The sequence below is a fragment of the Hyla sarda genome, chromosome 13, assembly GCF_029499605.1.
Source record: "Hyla sarda isolate aHylSar1 chromosome 13, aHylSar1.hap1, whole genome shotgun sequence".
Lineage (NCBI taxonomy): Eukaryota > Metazoa > Chordata > Amphibia > Anura > Hylidae > Hyla > Hyla sarda.
The window spans coordinates 41,624,202-41,646,803 of NC_079201.1; the positions used below are offsets into that span (position 1 = coordinate 41,624,202).

At 44.2% G+C, this 22,602-nt stretch overlaps 1 protein-coding gene across 5 annotated transcripts in view; it reads right to left on the minus strand.

Moving 5' to 3' along the window:
• The window catches only part of SLC25A19 (solute carrier family 25 member 19), a 203,849-nt gene that overhangs the window by 148,639 nt on the left and 32,608 nt on the right, over nucleotides 1-22,602 (minus strand). Inside the window, exon 1 of one of the 5 annotated variants that reach the window (XM_056550275.1) lies at nucleotides 17,325-17,386. The exons of 1 other annotated variant lie outside the window; for it this stretch is intronic. The gene's annotated coding sequence lies outside the window, so the exon portion shown is untranslated. Of the gene's footprint in view, nucleotides 1-6,209; nucleotides 6,250-6,283; nucleotides 6,467-17,324; nucleotides 17,387-22,602 lie in introns of those variants that run through there. 3 more of the 5 variants (XM_056550271.1, XM_056550274.1, XM_056550276.1) reach the window with 3 other exon arrangements.

Here is a 22,602-nt window from a genome sequence, read left to right on the forward strand (position 1 = left end):
AGTGCTTGTGGAACCAGCAAATTTGGAAAATCCAATATGATTCACATTTTTTTGAGTTTTTCAAATCTCTCTCTTTTGCACTCTCAGGGATCTGTTCCAGTAAACTAACTCTAAAGGCGGAGAACTGTCTGTTGTGGATAGCCATTGCATATTTGGAAACGCTGTGTTTCATGACGTTGTGGACAATGTTGGACCAGTGCTTATTCATGCGGCTTTTTAATTGCTGGACTGTCCTACCGATATACTGTAAACGGCAATCGCACTGCTTAGGGTCTATTCACACTTACAGTTTTCTGCACAGATTTGATGCACAGGATTTTAAGCTGTGTTCAGTCACTTAGTTTACATTGAAATCTTCAGCAGAAAATCCTGCACATCAAATCTGTGCAGGATACTGTACGTGTGAATAGACCATTATGGTGCATTACATAGGATGCAGTGCAGTCCAATTTGGGATTGCCTTAGGTCCTTTCTTCAGTTTCCTTACTGTTTATTGTCACAAATAAAAAAATAAAAAAAATAAAAAAAAAGGCCATAAGGTGGTCCTGAAACGCGTCTGACATCATTACTACTCACACTGCATTTGGATTTCAGATATGGACAGTATATGTTATTTATGGACGCCTTTAAAGGGGTACTCCACCCCTAGACATCTTATCCCCTATCCAAAGGATAGGGGATAAGATGTCAGATCGCCGCGGTGCCGCTGCTGGGGAGCCCCGGGATCCCCGCTGCGGCACTGCGCTATCATTACAGCACAGAGCGAGTTCGCTCTGCACGTAATGACGCGCAATACAGGTGCCAGAGCCCCTTTCAATACAAGTCTATGGGAGGGGGCGCGGCGGTCATCACGCCCCCTGCCATAGACTTGCATTAAGGGGACGGGCCGTGATGTCACGAGGGGCGGAGCCATGACATCACGCGGCTCTGTCCCCTGTATCGCCCGTCATTACACACAGAGCGAACTCGCTCTGTGCAGTAATGATAGCGGGGTGCCGCAGCGGGGATCCCCAGCAGTGGCACCGCGGCGATCTGACATCTTATCCCCTATCCTTTGGATAGGGGATAAGATGTCTAGGGGCGGAGTACCCCTTTAACCGAACTTTCCTGCCTTCTTCTCAAACACTCTAAACCTGGTTTTCCAGCTTGCTTTTCAAATGCTCCAACTCTAGGATGCCATACTAACAGCACTCCATCCTGTATACTACCATCACTATGCAATCTGGTGGATACTCTAGCTTTTGGACATCTAAAGCATTGTCTGAAGACACGTACTAGCCACCTCTGCACCAGACAAGCGTCATCGGCACAGCGGTAGGATCCTGTTTGCTCACTCCACAGCCGGTCTACGGAGGACACGGGCAGTGCCTGTTCTTGGGGGCTGAAGCGCTAACCGTGAGCCCTGTAGCACGCGGGTCGGGTGAGCTGTTTAGTGCACTATATGTACACAACACTTTATTACATCAAGGGGATGAAGAGTATACTTCTGTATATCGCTGTTAAACAGCAAGGAGACTGTTGTGAAATTTTTAGAGCGTATGATACAAACTAATGTGATTAAGTTTTATAATATTGAAAGCTCATATTTTAATTATAATCCAGGACATCAGTATCATATATGGATCCGAAATTGTGTACTAGGAGGTGTTTATTATTTAATTGTACACTATTGTTTACTGTCTGACTTATTGAATTATTCAGGTCCTGAACTCACAAGGGCCCTGTGGCGTGCAATCCTGTTTATATATGACATATTGATTGGATGTTTTTTTATTAATATTTTTAATACAGTGACCCCCCCCCCCCCCCGAGCTACGATGGCCCCGACATACGATAATTTCAACATGTGATGGCCTCTCACAGTCCTTAAGGGGTTAAAAGGGTACTCCAGTGGAAAACAATTTTTTTAAATCAACTGGTGTCAGAAAGTTAAACAGATTTGTAAATTACTTCTGCTTAAAAATCTTAATCCTTCCAGTACTTATCAGCTGCTGTATGCTACATTGGAAGTTGTATAGTTCTTTTCTGTCTGACTACAGTGCTCACTGCTGACCCCTCTGTCCATGTTAGGAACTGTCCAGCAGGAGAGATTTGCTATGGGGATTTGTTCCTTATCTGGACAGTTCCTGACACGGACAGAGGTGTCAGCAGAGAGCACTGTGGTCGGACAGAAAAGAACTATACAACTTCCTCTGGAGCATACAGCAGCTGATAAGCAGAGGTTTAAGATTTTTAAATAGAAGCAATTTACAAATCTGTTTAACTTTCTGGCACCAGTTCATTTAAAAAAAAATATTTTCCCCTTCAGTACCCCTTTAACCCAGGTACGTCCTCGCATCCCGGTATTTAAGGATGGAGAACGTACCGGTATGCCCTCCGTATTTCTGATCACCACCGCTCGCCGGGCAGTGATCGGACAGGGATGACTGCTGGTATCTATCAACAGGCATCCCGTGGCAATGCCTAGTGGGGTCCTAAGACCATTCAGTCCGGCGATTTGCGGCGATTCCGGGCCAATCGGGTAACTGGTGTCCCGATTGCCCAGAAAATAACAGTGATTGGATTTTGTGACGTGCAATTGAACGGGAGAAATAGTGCATGCACTGTTACTATATCCAGTCATAAAATAACATCCGTTATTAATAACGGGCGATAACGGGTTAAAGCGGCTATCAGAAAAATAATGGGATTTTCTTAATTACGTTAGGGATTTTCTAATGGGCATTTAACCCCGCAATTTTATAACGGGCGTTATATAACGGGTACTTTTCATAGTGTGAAAGCACCCTTATTAATGCTTAAAGTGATAGAAGGCGAGATAAAAAATGCTCCCGTCCTTAGGGTCATAATGGGCTCTGTCCCCAAGGGGTTAAGGGGTCAAAGTAGGGTAGGATAGGTGTATTAGTCCACGGCTGAGCACTAGTGTGGGGTAGGATAAGTGCCGTCTATTGCTTCTATTGTTCTAAAGGTTGCTACAAAAAAATAAAAAATAGAAGTGAGATTTTACATTGTGGTGGATTATATTACATTTTCTCAATGTTAGGCTGGGTTCACACTACGTTTTTCAACTACGGTTCCCGCATACGTTTTCTATCAAAAACCGTATGGGGAAAAAACGGATGGAACAGTATGGGAAAAAGTAAACCGTATGGGTTTTTAAACAGTATACTGTTTTTAAAAGTGCGTACTGTTCCGTCCGTTTTTGTAGAAAAAAAACCCATACGTTTTAGAAAATTTTGTCCATATTTAATGGGAGGGGTCTTGGGTGGGGACTTTAGGATTCAAATGCGCATGTGCAAAGTAAAAACGTATACGTTTTTCCCGTATGGAACCGTATACATGTGCGTTTCCCATTGACGTCCATGTTAAAAAAACGTATGCAGTTGCAGTACGGTTTTTAAACCGGAGTCAAAACCGTGGTTGACCACGATTTTGTCTCCGGTTTAAAAACCGTACTGCAACCGCATACGTTTTTTTTAACATGGACGTCAATGGGAAACGCACATGTATATGGTTCCATACGGGAAAAACGTATACGTTTTTACTTTGCACATGCGCATTTGAATCCTAAAGTCCCCACCCAAGACCCCTCCCATTAAAAATGGACAAAATTTTCAAAAACGTATGGGTTTTTTTCTACAAAAACGGACGGAACAGTATGCACTTTTAAAAACAGTATACTGTTTAAAAACCCATACGGTTTACTTTTTCCCATACTGTTCCATCCGTTTTTTCCCCATACGGTTTTTGATAGAAAACGTATGCGGGAACCGTAGTTGAAAAACGTAGTGTGAACCCAGCCTTACATGGCCTGTCCTTTTGCTAACAAAATACCAATGATGGTTAATATGGGTCTGCCTATTGTACCTGTTAACATCAATTTTTCTTCGTTGTGACCTTTAAAAACTATGGGTAAGATTTATTTAAACCTGTCCAGAGGAAAAGCTGCCCAGTTGCCCATGGCAACCAGACTGCTTCTTTCATTTTTCACAGGCCTCTTTAACAACGAAAGAAGCAACCTGATTGGTTGCCATGGGCAACTGCACCACTCTTCCTTTGCACAGTTTTTGATAAATCTCCCCCTATGTCATGTGTCCATTGGGAGCTGGTGGTCATCTTACCCCTGAGCAATACAGGGGGAGGGGATATCACATAAACTGAAACTATTGGTATGCAACACTGAAGGGGTACTCTGCCGGAAAACATCTTATTCCCTATCCAAATGATAGTGGATAAGAGGTCTAATCGCGGGTAACCCCACTGCAGCAACTACAGCCGACATGCCCCCTCCATTCATGTCAATGAGGTGAATGCCATCACGCCCCCCCCCCCCCATTCATGTCTATGAGGTGAATGCCATCACGCCCCCCCCCCCATTCATGTCTATGAGGTGAATGCCATCACGCCCCCCCATTCATGTCTATGAGGTGAATGCCATCACGCCCCCTCCATTCATGTCTATGAGGTGAATGCCATCACGCCCCCTCCATTCATGTCTATGAGGTGAATGCCATCACGCCCCCCCCCCCCCATTATTGTCTATGAGGTGAATGCCATCACGCCCCCCCCCCCTTATTGTCTATGAGGTGAATGCATCACGCCTCCTCCATTCATGTCTATGAGGTGAATGCATCACGCCTCCTCCATTCATGTCTATGAGTGAATGCCATCACGCCCCCTCCATTCAGGTCTATGAGGTGAATGCCATCACGCCCCCTCCATTCATGTCTATGAGGTGAATGCCATCATGCCCCCTCCATTCATGTCTATGAGGTGAATGCCATCACGCCCCCCCCCCCATTATTGTCTATGAGGTGAATGCCATCACGCCCCCCCCCCTTATTGTCTATGAGGTGAATGCCATCACGCCACCCCTCCATTCATGTCTATGAGTGAATGCCATCACGCCCCCTCCATTCATGTCTATGAGTGAATGCCATCACGCCCCCTCCATTCATGTCTATGAGGTGAATGCATCACGCCTCCTCCATTCATGTCTATGAGTGAATGCCATCACGCCCCCTCCATTCAGGTCTATGAGGTGAATGCCATCACGCCCCCTCCATTCATGTCTATGAGGTGAATGCCATTAAGGCCCCCCCCCCCCCATTCATGTCTATGAGGTGAATGCCATCACGCCCCCCCCATTATTGTCTATGAGGTGAATGCCATCACGCCCCCTCCATTCATGTCTACGAGGTGAATGCCATCACGCCCCCTCCATTCAGGTCTATGAGGTGAATGCCATCACGCCCCCTCCATTCAGGTCTATGAGGTGAATGCCTTCACACCCCCTCCATTCATGTCTATGAGCTGAATGCCATCACGCCCCCTCTCATAGACATGAATGGAAGGTACGTGGCGTGACGTCACAACCACGGAAGCGCTAAGCTTTTGTTTTCCAGCCGCCGCCGCTGTTGGCCTGGAGATCACGTGGGTCCCTAGCAGCAGGATCCCTGTGATCAGACATCTTATCCCCTATCCTTTGGATACAGGGATAAGAAGTTTTCCATTGGAGTACCCCTTTAAGTTGTTCTGATGCTTTTGGCCAGTCTTCATTAGGCCCCTGCCTTTTGTAGCTCCACCCGTGGCTGGTATCTCTTCAAGGAAAAGGTGGCAACCCTAAATTCCAAGTACATGCCTTAGAGCAGTGGTCTCCAACCTGCGGACCTCCAGATGTTGCAAAACTACAACTCCCAGCATGCCCGGACAGCCTTTGGCTGTCCGGGCATGCTGGGAGTTGTAGTTTTGCAACATCTGGAGGTCCGCAGGTTGGAGACCACTGACTTAGAGTTTTTTGTGTGAACATACCACTAGAACTGCTTTAATAGAAAGCGCCAGTGTGTTGTAATACATGTACAACAGCAATAGCGATTTGCACTGTGGTGGGAGTGGTTGGTTCATATGGTTTTCTTATTGAATCAAAGAGAGCAAACATGAACTGACTTCAATTACAAACCTTGCTCCACTGCAAACATAACTACAAAAAAGCCGCCATGCTATAGTGTGTGAGGAATGTTCTGTGCGAGTAACATAATACTCGGAGGTATGAGGTATTTGTGCGGCTGCTTGTCTCTCCCCAAATTGCTGACAAATCTTCCTTTTTCTTTAGGAAGAAGTACCTCAGCAGCAGCAGCAGTGTGTATTATACAGGCCCTATGAGTTCTGTGACGTGCATTAACAGATCTTTGCGATTTATAGGCTCTTACGATTTTCAGCAGGGGCTACACTATATTGCCACCCAGCTCTCACTGCCCATCCAGTCTGCTAAACACACACTCACCTTCTTCACTAGGTCGCTTCCTCTAGAACTTCTGCCTGTAAACACACCCACTTGTTTAACCAATAAGAAGTGAAATCTGGTCTGCTGCTTCTTCAGCCACCAATGAGAGGAATGACTATCGTGGTCATGTGATCAGTCAACTTGCGTAGGAGGGAGGAGTTGTAAGGTTTCTATAACCCGTGAGAAACTGCAACCCGTCATGTCCTTTGCGGCTACGTCACTTCCCTTCAAAGCCTGCGATGTGCTGATTCGCTGCTCTGCCAGCACACCTCCACCTTTACACACCTCACAGATTACATACACACAGATTTACCTCCTCCTCCGTGGATGCCAATATACGTACGTGTGTATTGTGTGTGTACACACACTAGGCTGTATGTACTGCCATTATTATTTTATTGGAAAATGCTGAAAAACTTTTACCCCTTAAAGATACAGTCCATTTTGGCTTTGAGTGCACAGGAAATGTTACATTTTTGCGTTTTCACCTTCTAAGAGCCATAACTCTTAGGCTCCTTTCACACTAGTGATTTCTCCGTTATTGAAGTTCCGTCGCATGTTCAATTCACGATTTTCGGCGAAAACCGGCCGTTACAAAACCCCTGACGGCCGGGACTAAATCGCATTGCAGCCTATGGGGTTTTGTAACTGCCCGTTTGCACCCATAAATGCCCGTAATTCATTACGGACGTGATACAGTGACGGGACATCGTGGCGGAAAAATTATTGCATGCAGTCATTTTTCCGCCACGATGTCCCGTCACTGTATTACGTCCATAATGAATTACGGGCATATGCGGGTGCAAACGGGCAGTTTCAAAACCCCATAGGCTGCAATGCGATTTAGTCCCGGCCGTCAGGGGTTTTGTAACGGCCGGTTTTCGCCGAAAATCGTGACGGAACATGTGATGGAACTTCAATAACGGAGAAATCACTAGTGTGAAAGGAGCCTTATTTTTCCGTCCACAAAGCCATATGAGGGTTTGGTTTTTAGTTGTACTCTCATTTTACAATAAAAATGTAATGGGAAATTGAAAAGAAACCCATAATTTTGCTACTTATTGGGGTTTTTGTTTTTACGCAGTGACATTACGGTATAACTGAAGTTATCTTTTTTTTATCTATTCTGTGTGTGGATTTAAGGGGTATTCCAGGATTTTTTATTTATTTGACTATGCTACAGGGGCTGTAAAGTTAGTGTAGTTCATAATATAGTGTCTGTACCTGTATGTGATAGTGGTCTCGCAATTCTTATGTGATTTTCGCCCCAATATTTATTTTTAACAGCATACAAAATTACTCAGGTCTCGGGATTTCCCAGGTTGCAGTGCATCTGGACCTGACATCACTAGTCAGTTGTGCAAAGGGAGCCAGTCCTGCTTCAATGGGTGGAGTGACCACTGGGTGGGAGAGAGATAATTTTGCAACAGCTGTAGGCACCTTGATTAGAAAACACTGATCTTTTGAGCTTATTTGTGCTGCAATGGGTGGGGTGGCTGATGTGTGGGAGGTATGGAACTATGGGAGGTGTAGTTTAATAGACCCAACTCCAACAGGAAATACCTAGTTCACACAAAGATAGCCTAGCAGGTATGTACTTAACCTCTTAAGGACTAAGGGCGTACCTGTACGCCCTGAGCCCGGTCCCGGTGTTTAAAACGGGGTCCAGCCGTGACCCCGCATCACACCGGGTCGGTCCCGGCTGCTATTCATACCAGATCAACCCGATCGTTGTGCCGCGCGCTATTAACCCTTCAGACGCGGCGATCAAAGTTGACCGCCGCGTCTGAAAGTGAAAGTAAACTCTTCCCGGCAGCTCAGTCGGGCTGATCGGGACATTGCGATAAAATTGCGATGTTCCGATCAGCTAGGACACAAGCGGAGGTCTCCTTACCTGTCTCCGCGGCGTCCGATGGGGGTTTGATTGCTCCAAGCCTGTAGCTACAGGCTTGAGCAATTGAGCCCCTATCTCGCTGATCCATGCAAAGCTATGGCTTTGCAGGGATCAGCATAAGAGATCAGTGTGTGCAGGTCCCTATGGGAGCTATAGTACTGCAAAAAAAAAAAAAGTCAACAAAGGTCATTTAACCCCTTCCCTAATGAAAGTTTGAATCACCCCCCTTTTCCCATAAAAAAAAAAAAAACGTAAATAAAAAAACATGTGGTATCACCAAGTGCGGATATGTCCGAACTATAAAAAATATATTGTTAATTAAATTGCACGGTCAATGGTGTACACGCAAAAAAAATTCCAAAGTCCAAAATACAGTATTTTTGGTCACTTTTTATATCATGAAAAAATTTATAAAAAGCGATCCAAAAGTCAGATCAATACAAAAATGGTTCCGATAAAAACTTCAGAACATAGCGCAAAAAATTAGTCCTCATACCTGCTCGTACGCGGAAAAATAAAAAAAAGTTATAGGGGTTAAAAGATGAGATTTTTTTACATATAAATTTTCATGCATGTAGTTATGATTTTTTTTCCAAAGTATCATTTTTACCATATGGACCGACATAATAAAGATAAGGTGTTATTTTTACCGAAAAATGGACTGCGTAGAAACGGAAGCCCCCAAAAGTTACAAAATTACATTTTTTTTTCTTCAATTTTGTCGCACAATTTTTTTTTTACACTTTGCCGTGGATTTTTGGGTAAAATGACTAATGTCACTGCAAAGTAGAATTGGTGGCGCAAAAAATAAGCCATCATATGGCTGAACTAATTTATGCAGGAAAAGTCATCAACTGCCGAGCCGAGAAGTTTGTGACAAATCAAATTTACTCTCTAATCGTGGCATCTGGAGGGTTAATCATGGGCATCAGCATGATCACTGATTTCCGCTAATAGCTCCTGTGATCACATCATACCTGGAATGGGACTCAGGACATACATGTATGTCCTGATGCACCAAGTAAAAGGCAGCCAGGGCGTACAGGTAGGTCAATAAGCTAATAACCCACCTTATTAGGCAGGTAACCCCCACCTGCTAACACAATAAAAGCAAACATACCTGTCTCCTCTGCCACACAGAACAGCAGCCAGCTGTGTCCTTCCTTCTCCAATCTCATGCATGTGGTCATGACAAATGGGGTCACTGCTTGGGCCAGGGCAGAGGTCACGCCCCGCTCCAGGTGTAGGCTGCAGCCTGAAGCTGATTGCAGCCTATACCTGAGCTTGGTGGTACTTGCTGAGCTGGGGGACCCGGAACAAGTGTCCTGGATTTTATGGTTAGTGACTGGACTATAGTGTGTGGTTTGGACAACAACCCAAATGATATATAATCTCCTGCAACCATGATAATTACTCCACTGTATATAACACATTGGGGGGGGGGGGGGGTTATTGAAAGAATTTAGCACCATTTATTTTGCTATTAGTGCCATATATTCAGATATTTAACCCCCCATTAGCAATAAAAATAAAAGGTGTGTAGCTAGACTTTGTGTGTAATTATCACCCTATTTTCAAAGGTTTAGCAAAAGTGTCATAGTTAATACAAAGTTAAACTGGTATTAGATAGTGTAGATTTTTGCCACAGGACAAATTTTCAAAAGCCATGTCCCACTTCTGAAAATTTGGCACTAATAACATAGCAGTGATAACATGAGTCTTTATATATTCCCCTCAATGGGTGGAATGTATAATGCTGTGTATATAAATGTAAATCACACCACCTTCACAGTCTCAAACTGATTGGGATTTAATTCCAAGCCAGAATTTATACCTTTTGCCAATTCAACAGGCCTCTCACCAGCCAAGCCAAAAACACCCTGCTCTGTACTGACAAGGGACAATCACCCCGAAACAGCACTGTCTGCCGATGAGTTCTCTTCCCTTCTGGGAAAAATTCTGGCTTGGCATTCAATTCCGATCAGTTTTTGAGACTCCGTAACTGGAGCTAAAGCGGATGCTTATTGCTACCTGTGAAGCAGGTGTAATTAACTGCTTTGCATATTCCTTTTCCTAGAAAGCCTGTGGAGAGTTAATGGCCTTTTAAATCTCCATACATAAGTGGTGCCCCTCCTGGACCAAGGACGTACCGGTACGTCCTTGGTCCTGCTCTCCTGATATAACGCAGGGTTACACAGTAACCCCGCGTCATATCACGGCGTGCCTGGCGGCATAGTGAACCCGGGACCTGCCTCTAATAGCGCGCAGCGCCGAGCGCTATTAACCCTTTAGCCGCGCGCTCAGAGCTGAGCCGCGCAGCTAAAAGTGAAAGTTGCCGGCTAGCTCAGTTGGGCTGTTCGGGATAGCCGCGGCTAATCGCGGCATCCCGAACAGCTGACAGGACAGCGGGAGGGCCCCTACCTGCCTCCTCGCTGTCGGATCGCCGAATGACTGCTCAGTGCCTGAGATCCAGGCATGAGCAGTCATGCGGCAGAATTGTTGATCACTGGTTTCTTATGAGAAACCAGTGATCAATGATAAAGATCAGTGTGTGCAGTGTTATAGGTCCCTATGGGACCTATAACACTGCAAAAAAAAAAGTGAAAAAAAAGTGAATAAAGATCATTTAACTCCTCCCTATTAAAAGTTTGAATCACCCCCCTTTTACAATAAAAAAAAACACAGTGTAAATAAAAATAAACATATATGGTATCACCGCGTGTGGAAATGTCTCAATGGCGTGCACGCAAAAAAATTCCAAAGTCCAAAATAGCGCATTTTTGGTCACTTTTTATATCATTTAACCCCTTAAGGACCAAGGACGTACCGGTACGTCCTTGGTCCTGCTCTTCTGATATAACGCGGGGTTACACAGTAACCCCGCGTCATATCATGGCGGGCCCGGCGTCATAGTGAAGCCGGGACCCGCCTCTAATAGCGCGCAGCGCCGATCGCGGCGCCGCGCGCTATTAACCCTTTAGCCGCGCGCTCAAAGCTGAGCCGCGCGGCTAAAAGTGAAAGTGAAAGTTCCCGGCTAGCTCAGTCGGGCTGTTCGGGATAGCCGCGGCTAATCGCGGCATCCCGAACAGCTGACAGGACAGCGGGAGGGCCCCTTCCTGCCTCCTCGCTGTCCGATCGCCGAATGACTGCTCAGTGCCTGAGATCCAGGCATGAGCAGTCATCCGGCAGAATCGTTGATCACTGGTTTCTTATGAGAAACCAGTGATCAACATAGAAGATCAGTGTGTGCAGTGTTATAGGTCCCTATGGGACCTATAACACTGCAAAAAAAAAGTGAAAAAAAAAGTGAATAAAGATCATTTAACTCCTCCCCTATTAAAAGTTTGAATCACCCCCCCTTTTCCAATAAAAAAAAAAACACAGTGTAAATAAAAATAAAAATAAACATATGTGGTATCACCGCGTGCGGAAATGTCCGAATTATAAAAATATATCATTAATTAAACCGCTCGGTCAATGGCGTGCGCGCAAAAAAATTCCAAAGTCCAAAATAGTGCATTTTTGGTCACTTTTTATATCATTTAAAAATGAATAAAAAGTGATCAATAAGTCCTATCAATGCAAAAATGGTACCGTTAAAAACTTCAGATCACGGCGCAAAAAATGAGTGCTCATACTGCCCCATACACGGAAAAATAAAAAAGTTATAGGGGTCAGAAGATGACAATTTTAAACGTATTAATTTTCCTGCATGTAGTTATGATTTTTTCCAGAAGTCCGACAAAATCAAACCTATATAAGTAGGGTATCATTTTAATCGTATGGACCTACAGAATACATATCAGGTGTCATTTTTACCGAAAAATGTACTACGTAGAAACGGAAGCCCCCAAAAGTTACAAAACAGCGTTTTTTTTTCAATTTTGTCGCACAAAGATTTTTTTTCCCGCTTCACCATAGATTTTTGGGCAAAATGACTGACGTCATTACAAAGTAGAATTGGTGGCGCAAAAAATAAGCCATCATATGGGTTTTTAGGTGCAAAATTTAAAGAGTTATGATTTTTTAAAGGCAAGGAGCAAAAAACGAAAATGCAAAAACGGAAACCCCCCCGGTCCTTAAGGGGTTAAAGGGGTACTCCTGCCCTAAGATATCTTATCCTCTATCCTTTGGATAGGGGAGAAGATGTCTGCTCACGGGGGTCCCGCCCCTGGGGACCCCCGAAATCTCGCATGCAGCACCCACCTGTGTCCACTGCACAGAGCTATGATCGCTCCGTGTCTGAAGGGTCACGACTATGGGGCCGGAGTATCGTGACATCACAACTCCGCCCCCGTGTGATGCCATATGTAGGTGAAATTAATCTATGTATAGTGTGTGAGAATTAGTACATAGTATTAAGACCTGAGAAGTGGTATAGATTTATATAGAAAAATAGTATTGGTGGAATAGAATGTTATACAGTATACCAATTTGTATGTATAGTGTGTGGTATAACTGTGGGATGTGGAGTGTAACTGTATCAGTAACTGAATCAGTTACATGTGAAACAGGTGATGTGTAGAATGTTTAATGTAGCTGTGGGATATGGAATGTAACTGTATCAGTTGTTGTATCTGTTGAGTATACAATCAGTGGTGTGTGTGTAAAGAAAAACGGATAGGTGGAGGGGTTATGTGTGGTAACAGTAATAGAGATAGTGTGAGGATGGTCAGGAGAAAATAGTATATGTAGATGTTTAGATAATCGGTATAAGTGTCAGTGAAAATGTATCTAATGTCCTGAATGTTACTATGTTCTTGTCTGGTGAAAAACTGGTAAATAATGTAGCTCAGTAATGTATCTGTATGACTGAATAATCAAAAGCTGTCCAAGGTACAATGGTGATTTATTAAGTTCTATAAAGCATATAAAACATAAAAACATACATGCAGGAAAGGGATATGCAGGGCCCTTGCAATCCCCTCCAAAAAATGTACATGGGGTAAAGAAAATACAAAGAAAAAAAGGTTAATATAGGGTTTAAAAAAAAAAAAATTATAATAATAATGATATATATTAATGCCACACAGAATGTCCTTACATGTTTTTACATAGTTGAATGTGCTGACAACAAAATCACAACAAATTTTCAATGGAAATCACATTTATCAACCCATGGAGGTCTGGAAATGGAGTCACACTTAAAATAAAAGTGGAAAACCACACTACAGGTTGATCCAACTTTGATGTATTGTCCTTAAAACAAGTCAAAATGAGGCTCAGTTGGGTGGGTGGCCTCCACGTGCCCTTATAACCTCCCTACAATGGCTGGGCATGCTCCTGATGAGGTGGCGGATGGTCTCCTGAGGGATGTCCTTCCAGACCTGGACTAAAGCATCCGCCAACTCCTGGACAGTCTGTTGGTGAATGGAGCGAGACATGATGTCCCAGATGTGCTAAATCGGATTCAAGTCTGGGGAACTGATGGGCCAGTCCATAGCATCAATGCCTTCCTGACACACTCCAGCCACATGAGGTCTAGCATTGTCTTGCATTAGGAGGAACCCAGGGCCAACCGCACCAGCCAGCATATGGTCTCACAAGTGGTCTGATGATCTCATCTCGGTACCTAATGGCAGTAAGGCTACCTCTGGCAAGCACAGGGAGGGCTGTGCGGCGCCCCAAAGAAATGCCATCACACACCATTACTGACCCACCGCCAAACCGGTCATGCTGGAGGATGTTGCAGACAGCAGAACATTTTCCACGGTGTCTCCAGACTCTGTCACTTCTATCACGTGCTCAGTGTCAACCTGCTTTCATCTGTGAAAAGCACAGGGCGCCAGTAGCGAATTTGCAAATCTTGGTGTTCTCTGGCAAATGCCAAACGTTGGGCTGTAAGCACAACCCCCATCTGTGGATGTCAGGGCCTCATACCACCCTCATGGAGTCTGTTTCTGATCGTTTGAAGTGGACACATGCACATTTGTTGCCTGCTTGAGGTCATTTAGCAGGGCTCTGGCAGTGCTCCTCCTTGCACAAAGGCAGAGGTAGCGGTCCTGTTGCTGGGTTGTTGCCCTCCTACACATCTCCTGATGCTCCATGCTCTGGACACTAAGCTGACAGACACTGCCAACATTCTTGCCACAGCTCGCATTGATGTGCCATCCTTGTAGACTCCATCTCATGCTACCACTAGAGTGATGGTTAGCAAAATAGCGACATGGCTAGGGAGTTCTACTTAAGAAAATGATAAATGAAAAGGGGCAGTTAATACTGCTCTAAAAAAGTGGGAACATAGAACTTAGCACACAGGGGCTTCATACCTGACCTCCTTGTAATAGCATAAACCACAAAGGAATTTGGAGTCATTTAGGATAAAAAATTAACATTTTATTGTTTTCATTAAAAGGAATCAAATACATAGGGGAAAAATTCACACAGTGGGGGATTGGGACAAAAAGGGTGTCAATACCTGCCATCACAAGTAAAAAAAGACCATTAAAGGAGATATTCAGTGCTGAAAAAACTTATCCCTTATCCTAAAGATAGGGGATAAGTTTCAGATCCCGGGGGGGGTCTAACCGCTGGGGCCCATCGCGATCTCCTGTAAGGGGCCCCGGTAAGGGGCGTGTTGACCTCTGCACGAAGCGGTGGCGGACACGCCCCCTCAATATAACTCTATTGCAGAGCCGGAGCGCTGCGGTCGGACCCCCCGCGATCTGAAACTTATCCCCTATCCTTAGGATAAGGGATAAGTTTTTCAGCACTGGACTAGGGATCGACCGATTATCGGCCGATATTCACGTTTTTTTCCCGTCATCGGTATCGGCTTCTAACCTGCCGATAATGCCGATGATGCGCAAAACAAGGAAGCTGTCAGCTGTTCCGCTCCTCCACTTCTCCACTCCCTCACCTTTCTCACGCTGCCATCCACGGCAGGGGCGTCCCTAGGTCAAATTATCCGGGGCCTGAGCCCCATATGTCAGCAAAGGAGCCCCGAATGTCAGGAGGCGGTAGTGGCCGTTCATCTGCCCTTGTACTTTTTCTTGTAATAAAGCATATGCGGACCTCCCCGCTCTCCTCCCCTTCGGCACTGAAGGGGACCTCGCTCCGGGCCGGTGTTATAAAGGAAACTGTGTCCCTGTGGAGGAGAGTCACATTCTGCTACAGGGACACAGTTTTCTTTATTACATCAGCGATGAGTTAACAGGCAGGGACGCAGCACACGACGCAGGCACCTAACGTCACGGTCCGTACCCTGGCTGGAGGAGGAGGACACCCCGCCGCCACAGAGCTGCTTCAGCTGTCCTCCCCACAAGGTGAGAAGGTGGGTGAAAAGGAGGATGGGGGAGCAACAGAGCAGTATGGAATGAGGGAGGGGGCTGTAATTGGAGTGTGGAAAATAACAGGGGTCGGGGGGTGTGAGGTTTATAAGATAATAAAGCATCAAAGATGTGTGTGTGTGTGTGAGGTTGATGGCGGAGAAGGTTTAATAATTATAGAGTCGGGGAAGAGGGCAGAAAAGTGTGGTGGAGAAGGAGACAAGGGGATCTGGGGGGGACTTAGTGGCTGAAGGAGGATAACAGAGGGTCTGAGAGTGACTAAGGCAGTGGTGTACAAACTGTGGCCCTCCAGATGTTGCAAAACTACAACTCCCAGCATGCCCGGACAGCCAATGGAACGGGCATGCTGGGAATTGTAGTTTTGCAACATCTGGAGGGCCACATTTTGGACACCACTGGACTAAGGGTTCCGAACAAGGGGAAAAGGGGGATCTGGAGGAGAACTAAGAGGCCTGGGGAACTAAGCACTCATCCACACTGTGGACATTCGGCTGGCATAATTTCACTGTGGAAATCCACTAGCAGCAGAGTCCTATTGTTTAAAATGGGATTCTGTTGCTCTGTGTATACTGTGGAATTGCCACAGTGGAATTATGCTGGCGCAATGGAGAAATAGCCGATAATTTATACCAGAATATCGGTATAAATTATCGGCTATCGGCCTTAACCTCCACAGATTATCGGTATCGGCCCTAAAAAATCGATATCGGTCGATCCCTACACTGGACTACCCCTTTAAGTGCAAAAAGGCAAATATATGCAGTGCATTATAATAGACAGCCATAAGTCTTGTAATACATACAAAGCAGCATAATATACCGACCTATAAAGAATAGAAAGTGCAGAGATGCAGCAGGAGTGACACCACCCCAATGTACATTTCAGTGATATCCTTCGTCCTGGGGGTAGCGTCCTCTCAGTGCAGATGCTATTTAAGACCTGGCCAATCAGAAACCAGGGAAATAATTTTGTAAACATTACACACACACTTAGAAAATAATTACATTAAGATCTCGAAAATTCATAATGTTTACAAAATATTAGTGAGATATATTGAATAATAGCCTTATGGGGAATAAATAATCCATTACATAGTGACCACAGACTATTTTGAGATAAAGTAGAAATAAGGGACAAAAGGGAAAGAAGGGACCTCATATATGATAAAGTGCACAGCGCATTGCAGCATTACATAGCAGCCTTGATAATTTGTAAAATAAATAGACATAAATAATTAAACAATTACATACAATAAGTGCAACATACGACAAACCCAAAATGTGAAAAATGATAACAATAAAAATGTATATAAAAATATTTAGTGGTGTCAAATCAATTCATACACGATTACCGTGCAAAGTTCATGAAGCAAATATAAATTCAAATTAATGTGTGGCCTAAAATGAAATAAATAAGGAGAAAGTAATAGTAATAGTTGAAAATTATGAAGATAGAATAAATATATTGTGTATATATTATGTTTGTGCTCAGGGCTCCAGACATGTACTAGTGACTGAAAACATTGCATACATACCTGTACAAAGATCTTAACTTAGAATAGCGGTCAGAGGTGTACCATAACCCCATAGGAGGGCACGCCTATAGAGGGCATACCCTATAGCAAAATAATAAAATAAGGGAGGATAGGGAGGGTTCCACAAACATCACGTACTCCCCCACCAAGAGGAGAAGGGGGAGTTATATACACATGCCCCTGACCTGATCCCTATAAGCACCACCTGGAAGTGCAGGGGCGGGAAATACTTATACCCCCTCGCACAAATACAGCCCTATGGGCTTAGAACTTGTGCTCAGGGCTCCAGACATGTACTAGTGACTGAAAACATTGCATACATACCTGTACAAAGATCTTATCTTAGTATAGCGGTCAGAGGTGTGCCATAACCGCGTAGGAGGGCACGCCTGTAGAGGGCAAAAAGCAACCATAATAGGATGAATAACAATTCATGAAATAACACAGTCTACACCTAGCATCAAGTTTCACATACCCTAAGTAGACTATAGGTTTGTTGGATCCTGTTATCCTCAGGTCGTTTCTTTTTCAAATGGACGTTACTACCACAGTTTCTAAGATATGGTTACCGCCTCTAGTATTGACTAGTTGGTTGAGGCTACTCTTTCTGGCACAGAAAGAGTAGCCTCAACCAACTAGTGAATACTAGAGGCGGTAACCATATCTGAGAAACTGTGGTAGTTACGTCCGTTTGTAAAAGAAACGACCTGAGGATGATAACAGGACCCAAAAAACATACTAACTGAACTACACCAATTAACATACTTACTTGTGACATCACTTCAAATGGACACTGAAGGGATAACTCCATGGCAGGTCTGACAAGCACCAATCCCTGCTATTGAGAGGTAACACTAAACTGTCAGGTAAATGACAAGCAAGAACCTATCTACATGATAGACCGTGTGGGGTCATATCGCCTGTCAACCAAAACAAGGCTCATGAAAGCACCTTACCTAACGACTTAGACTGTATAGTCAGGCATACCTAAACTGCCAAAATTCTGACCCCACTGGTCTCGGGAGTGATGACCCTTTGCAGATGACAGTTCCCTGCATGACCAACGTGCCTGTAGTCGTCACCGGTCTTTGTGAAACCATCGTGCCTGTAGACATGACAGGACTTTGTGAAACCATCGTGCCTATAGACGTGACAGGTCTTTGTGAACCATCATGCCTGTAGATGTGACATGTCTTTGTGAACCCATCATGCCTGTAGACGTGACAGGTCTTGTGAACCCATCATGCCTGTAGATGTGACAGGTCTTTGTGAATCCATCGTTCCTGTAGTCGTGACAGGTCTTGTGAACCATCGTGCCTGTAGTCATGACAGGTCTTGTGAACCATGGTACCTGTAGATGTGACAGATCTTTGTGAAACCATCGTGCCTGCAGATGTGACAGGTCTTTGTGAACCATACAAGCTAACCGTATACACCTAACATACTAATCGCATGCACAGAATAACTAACTGTATGCACAAAATAAAACATACTAACCATAACATGTGATAAAACATGAGTAGACATGCTAATACCACGTGCTAATAAACATGCTAACAGTAATCACAGAATAAGTCAACCGTATGTACAGAATGAAACATGCTAACCATATATACAGAATAAACCTGCTAACAGTATACACAAAATAAAAACTTGCTAATCGAAATGTTATTGCTCTGAAGACATGTCCCCTGCAGACGTGGCAGGCACCAACGGTTAAACAACCACCTACAAGTCGAGATGTTATTGCTCTGAAGGTGTGTCAGTAACAACAACCTGTGTAGTGCATCCCCCTGCAGACGTGGCAGGCATAACTGGTATACAACCACCTACCCTTGTGACATTATTGCTCTGAAAACGTGTCAGTAACCATAACCTATGTGGTTCATCCCCCTGCAGATGTGGCAGGCACAACGGGTAACAACCAGCTACGAATCAAGATGTTATTACTCTGAAAACGTGTCAGTAATAACAACCTATGTACTACATCCCCCTGCAGACGTGGCAGTCATAAGAAACATATGCTCGGTATAGCTGCTATGAACGCATGCACTGTATGAATGCTCTCAATGAATATCAACTGAATGTACAGTAAGAGGCTTAAAAGCATACCCAAATGGTTGCTACATAACCAAATAAACTGTGAAATGATGCACTCAATAACACGCTAAGATGCACAGAATAAAACATGCTAGCCGTAAACAGGATAAACATGCTAACTGTATGCCCGAATCAAAACATGCTAACCGTATGCCCACAATGAAACGCTTTAACCATATGCACATAAATGAAACATGCTAACCATATGCTCAGAATAAAACATGCTAAACCGAGCAAAAACATGCTAGACGTGTGTACTGAATAAACACGCTAACGGAATGCATGAAAACCTGCTAATCGCATGCACAGAATAAATCATACTCACCATACACACAGAGTAAAACCCACTAATCGTATGCACAGAATAACACCCTAACCGTATGCACAAATAAAACATGCTAACCGTAAGCATAGAATAAGCCAACCTTATGCACAGCATAAAATATACTAACCCTATGTACCAAATAAACATGCTAACCTTGCTAACAGTATGCAAAATATAAAACATGCTAATCGAGATGTTATCGCTCTGAAGATGTGTCAGTAACAATAACCTATTTGGTGCATCCCCCTGCAGATATAGCAGGCACAAACAACCTATGAATCAAAATGTTATAGCTCTAAAGATATGTCAGTACCAACAATGTACTGCATCCCCCTGCCGACGTGGCAGGTATAAGAAAAGTAGGCTCGATATAGCTGCTATGAAATGTACGTACAATATGAAATGCTATAATCATGTATAATGTATGTATTGCAAGATGTGGAACGCACACCCAGCTAGGAAACGTTTGCACATAATGAACATATACATACTGTCAAGGCTACGCACCTATGCACCGTGTAAAGCTATGAATGAATGCATAGAATAAAATAATGACCTTATGCATGATCAATGCTGTGAACTAGTGCATGTACAGTATAAGTGCTGAGCATATGTACAATGTTAATGTAAAGAATGCTATGCATGTACGATATGCTGTGAGTGTATGTACAGCATAAAAGCTATGTACAGTGAAACGCTACATATAAACAGTATGAAGAACCTACATGTACAGTGAAATGCTATGTATGACTGATAAACTATGCTACAAGTGTATGTACGGTAAACGCTATAAGTGTGTAACACTATAAATGCTAGAACGCCTGCCAGTAGACTATGAGCATATGTACGATATGAAAGCAATGAACGTATGAACAATAATGCTACAAGCATATAAACAATATAATGCTATGAGCATATGTACAGCATAAATGCAATGAGCATATAGATAATCCAAAGTCCCGTGCGTACCCACAGCACCGCACAAACGCTATGCACGCCACTTCAATGACATACACCTGGCATGCAACTAAAGTGAATTATGCATGGTCTGCACCCTTAAATAATGTATGACATAAAACATGTTCTGCAGAGCATATGTTTTATTTTTATTTTTTTTTCGGTAAGAGCGTATGACGCAAATAAATGCTACAAGCGTGTGAACAGCAAAAATGCTACGAGCATGCACCGCCAAAAAACACTACACGAATAATATAACGATACACTTTATATCTGAACCATGAATTGCCACCAGGGGACAGGCATAGGGCCAAGTTCTACTGTAACCTCTAGCAGGGCCTGCTGACTCTGCGCAGGAAATCAACCCCTTCTTTTAACACCATGTACACTATTAAATACCATGACCGTATGCACTAACTGAATACTAAGACGACTGCACTGTATAAAATACTAAATTGTATGTACCGTATATTACGGCAATGTTCTGATTATAACCATATGCACTGTACAGGATTACTGACCTTGGGCATTGTAAACGGATGCTAGGACTATATGCCCTGTAAGCAATATTAACTGTTTACACTGTGTATACTATGATTTAATTAGTATAGCCTATGTTATATCTCTATAGAGCACTGCATCCTACCGTACACAGTATGCTATATTGAAACTAGACACTCTGCAGAGCATTGCACCACCACACACAGCATATGCTACACTGCAACGAGACCCTCTGCAGAGTATTGCACCACTTACACAGTGCATGCCACATTGTGTTGCAACGAGACCCTCCGCAGATGATTGCACCACACTGCACACAGCACATGCTATATTGTAATGACCCTCTGCAGAGCATTGCACTAACTGTATAAAGTTTGTTATGTTGTAATGAGACCGTCTGCAGAGTATTGCACTATACTGTATATTATATTGTAACAAAACCATCTGCAGAGCATTGCACCAAAACTGTATATCATACGACAGAAGTACGACAAAATCAAACCTATATAAGTAGGGTATCATTTTAACCGTATGGACCTACAGAATAAAGATATATAGATTTTTTTTCCCGTTTGTAAAATGACTAATGTCACTGCAAAGTAGAATTGGTGGCGCAAAAAATAAGCCATCATATGGATTTTTAGGTGCAAAATTGAAAGCGTTATGATTTTTAGAAGGTGATGAGGAAAAAATGAAAATGCAAAAACGGAAAAACGCTGAGTCCTTAAGGGTTAAATCCCTTAAGGACCTGAGCCGTACATTTACGGCGCAGCGTTCCTGGATCACTGCGTTTCCGGATGCGGTGATCGGGGCCGGAATGGCTGCTGTTATCTAACAGCAGCCACCCCGACATATCACCCAGATGGGTCTTGACTGGTGAATCACGGCTTTTCCGGGTCCATCGGGTCACTGGTGATCCGGAAAATAACTGTGATTCGTGCTGTCAGAGACAGCACCAATCATCCTTGCCCACCAGGAGTGAGGTGGCACTGGTGCCACCTCACGATCCCCCTGATTGATCGGTCGAGACAGCCGACCAATCACGGGTCCTGTGGGGCGGGTGATTGGCGGCAGTCACCTTACCAGAGGCGACAGTTGGGTCTGCAGGTGCAGGGGAGTCCGGAGGAGCGGCGTCTGTGGGTCGGAAGGAGAATGCGGCGGCAGGATTCGGCAGCAGCAGGAGGTGAGGCCTGTGTGCCTCCTGCTGTTGCAACTGTCATGGATATTGTACCCCCCAGACTAATACCATAATAGTATAGATGATGACACTTGTAATGCAGCTATACTTTTGGCTGCTCTTTATCACACTTTATCAGCAGGAAAATAGTTTTATCGTGCGGTCAGCAACTGTCGGACAGATGTGGCTGGGGATCCACCTTAGCCACGCCTATCCCCTGTAAATGAGCGCTGGGAGCACTGTGTGATTGACACAAAGATCCCCACTCCCGATGTCCATGATGTGCGGGCCGGCGTGACTCCACTGAGCCTATACATATTATGTGCACCTTTATGAAATACAGTGCCCGTACTCCTCTTCTCCTGGTGCCGGAGACGCGCTGCTTCTGCTTTCACTAGTGGCAGAGAGAAAGAACTCACTCCCGTTGTCTGCCACCAGCTCAGTGCAGTCCAGCCCTGTGCAGTGCTAAAGGCAGGGAGCGAGCTCTCTGCCTCTAGTGAAAGCAGAAGCAGCGCATCTCCGGCACCAGGAGAAGAAAGAAG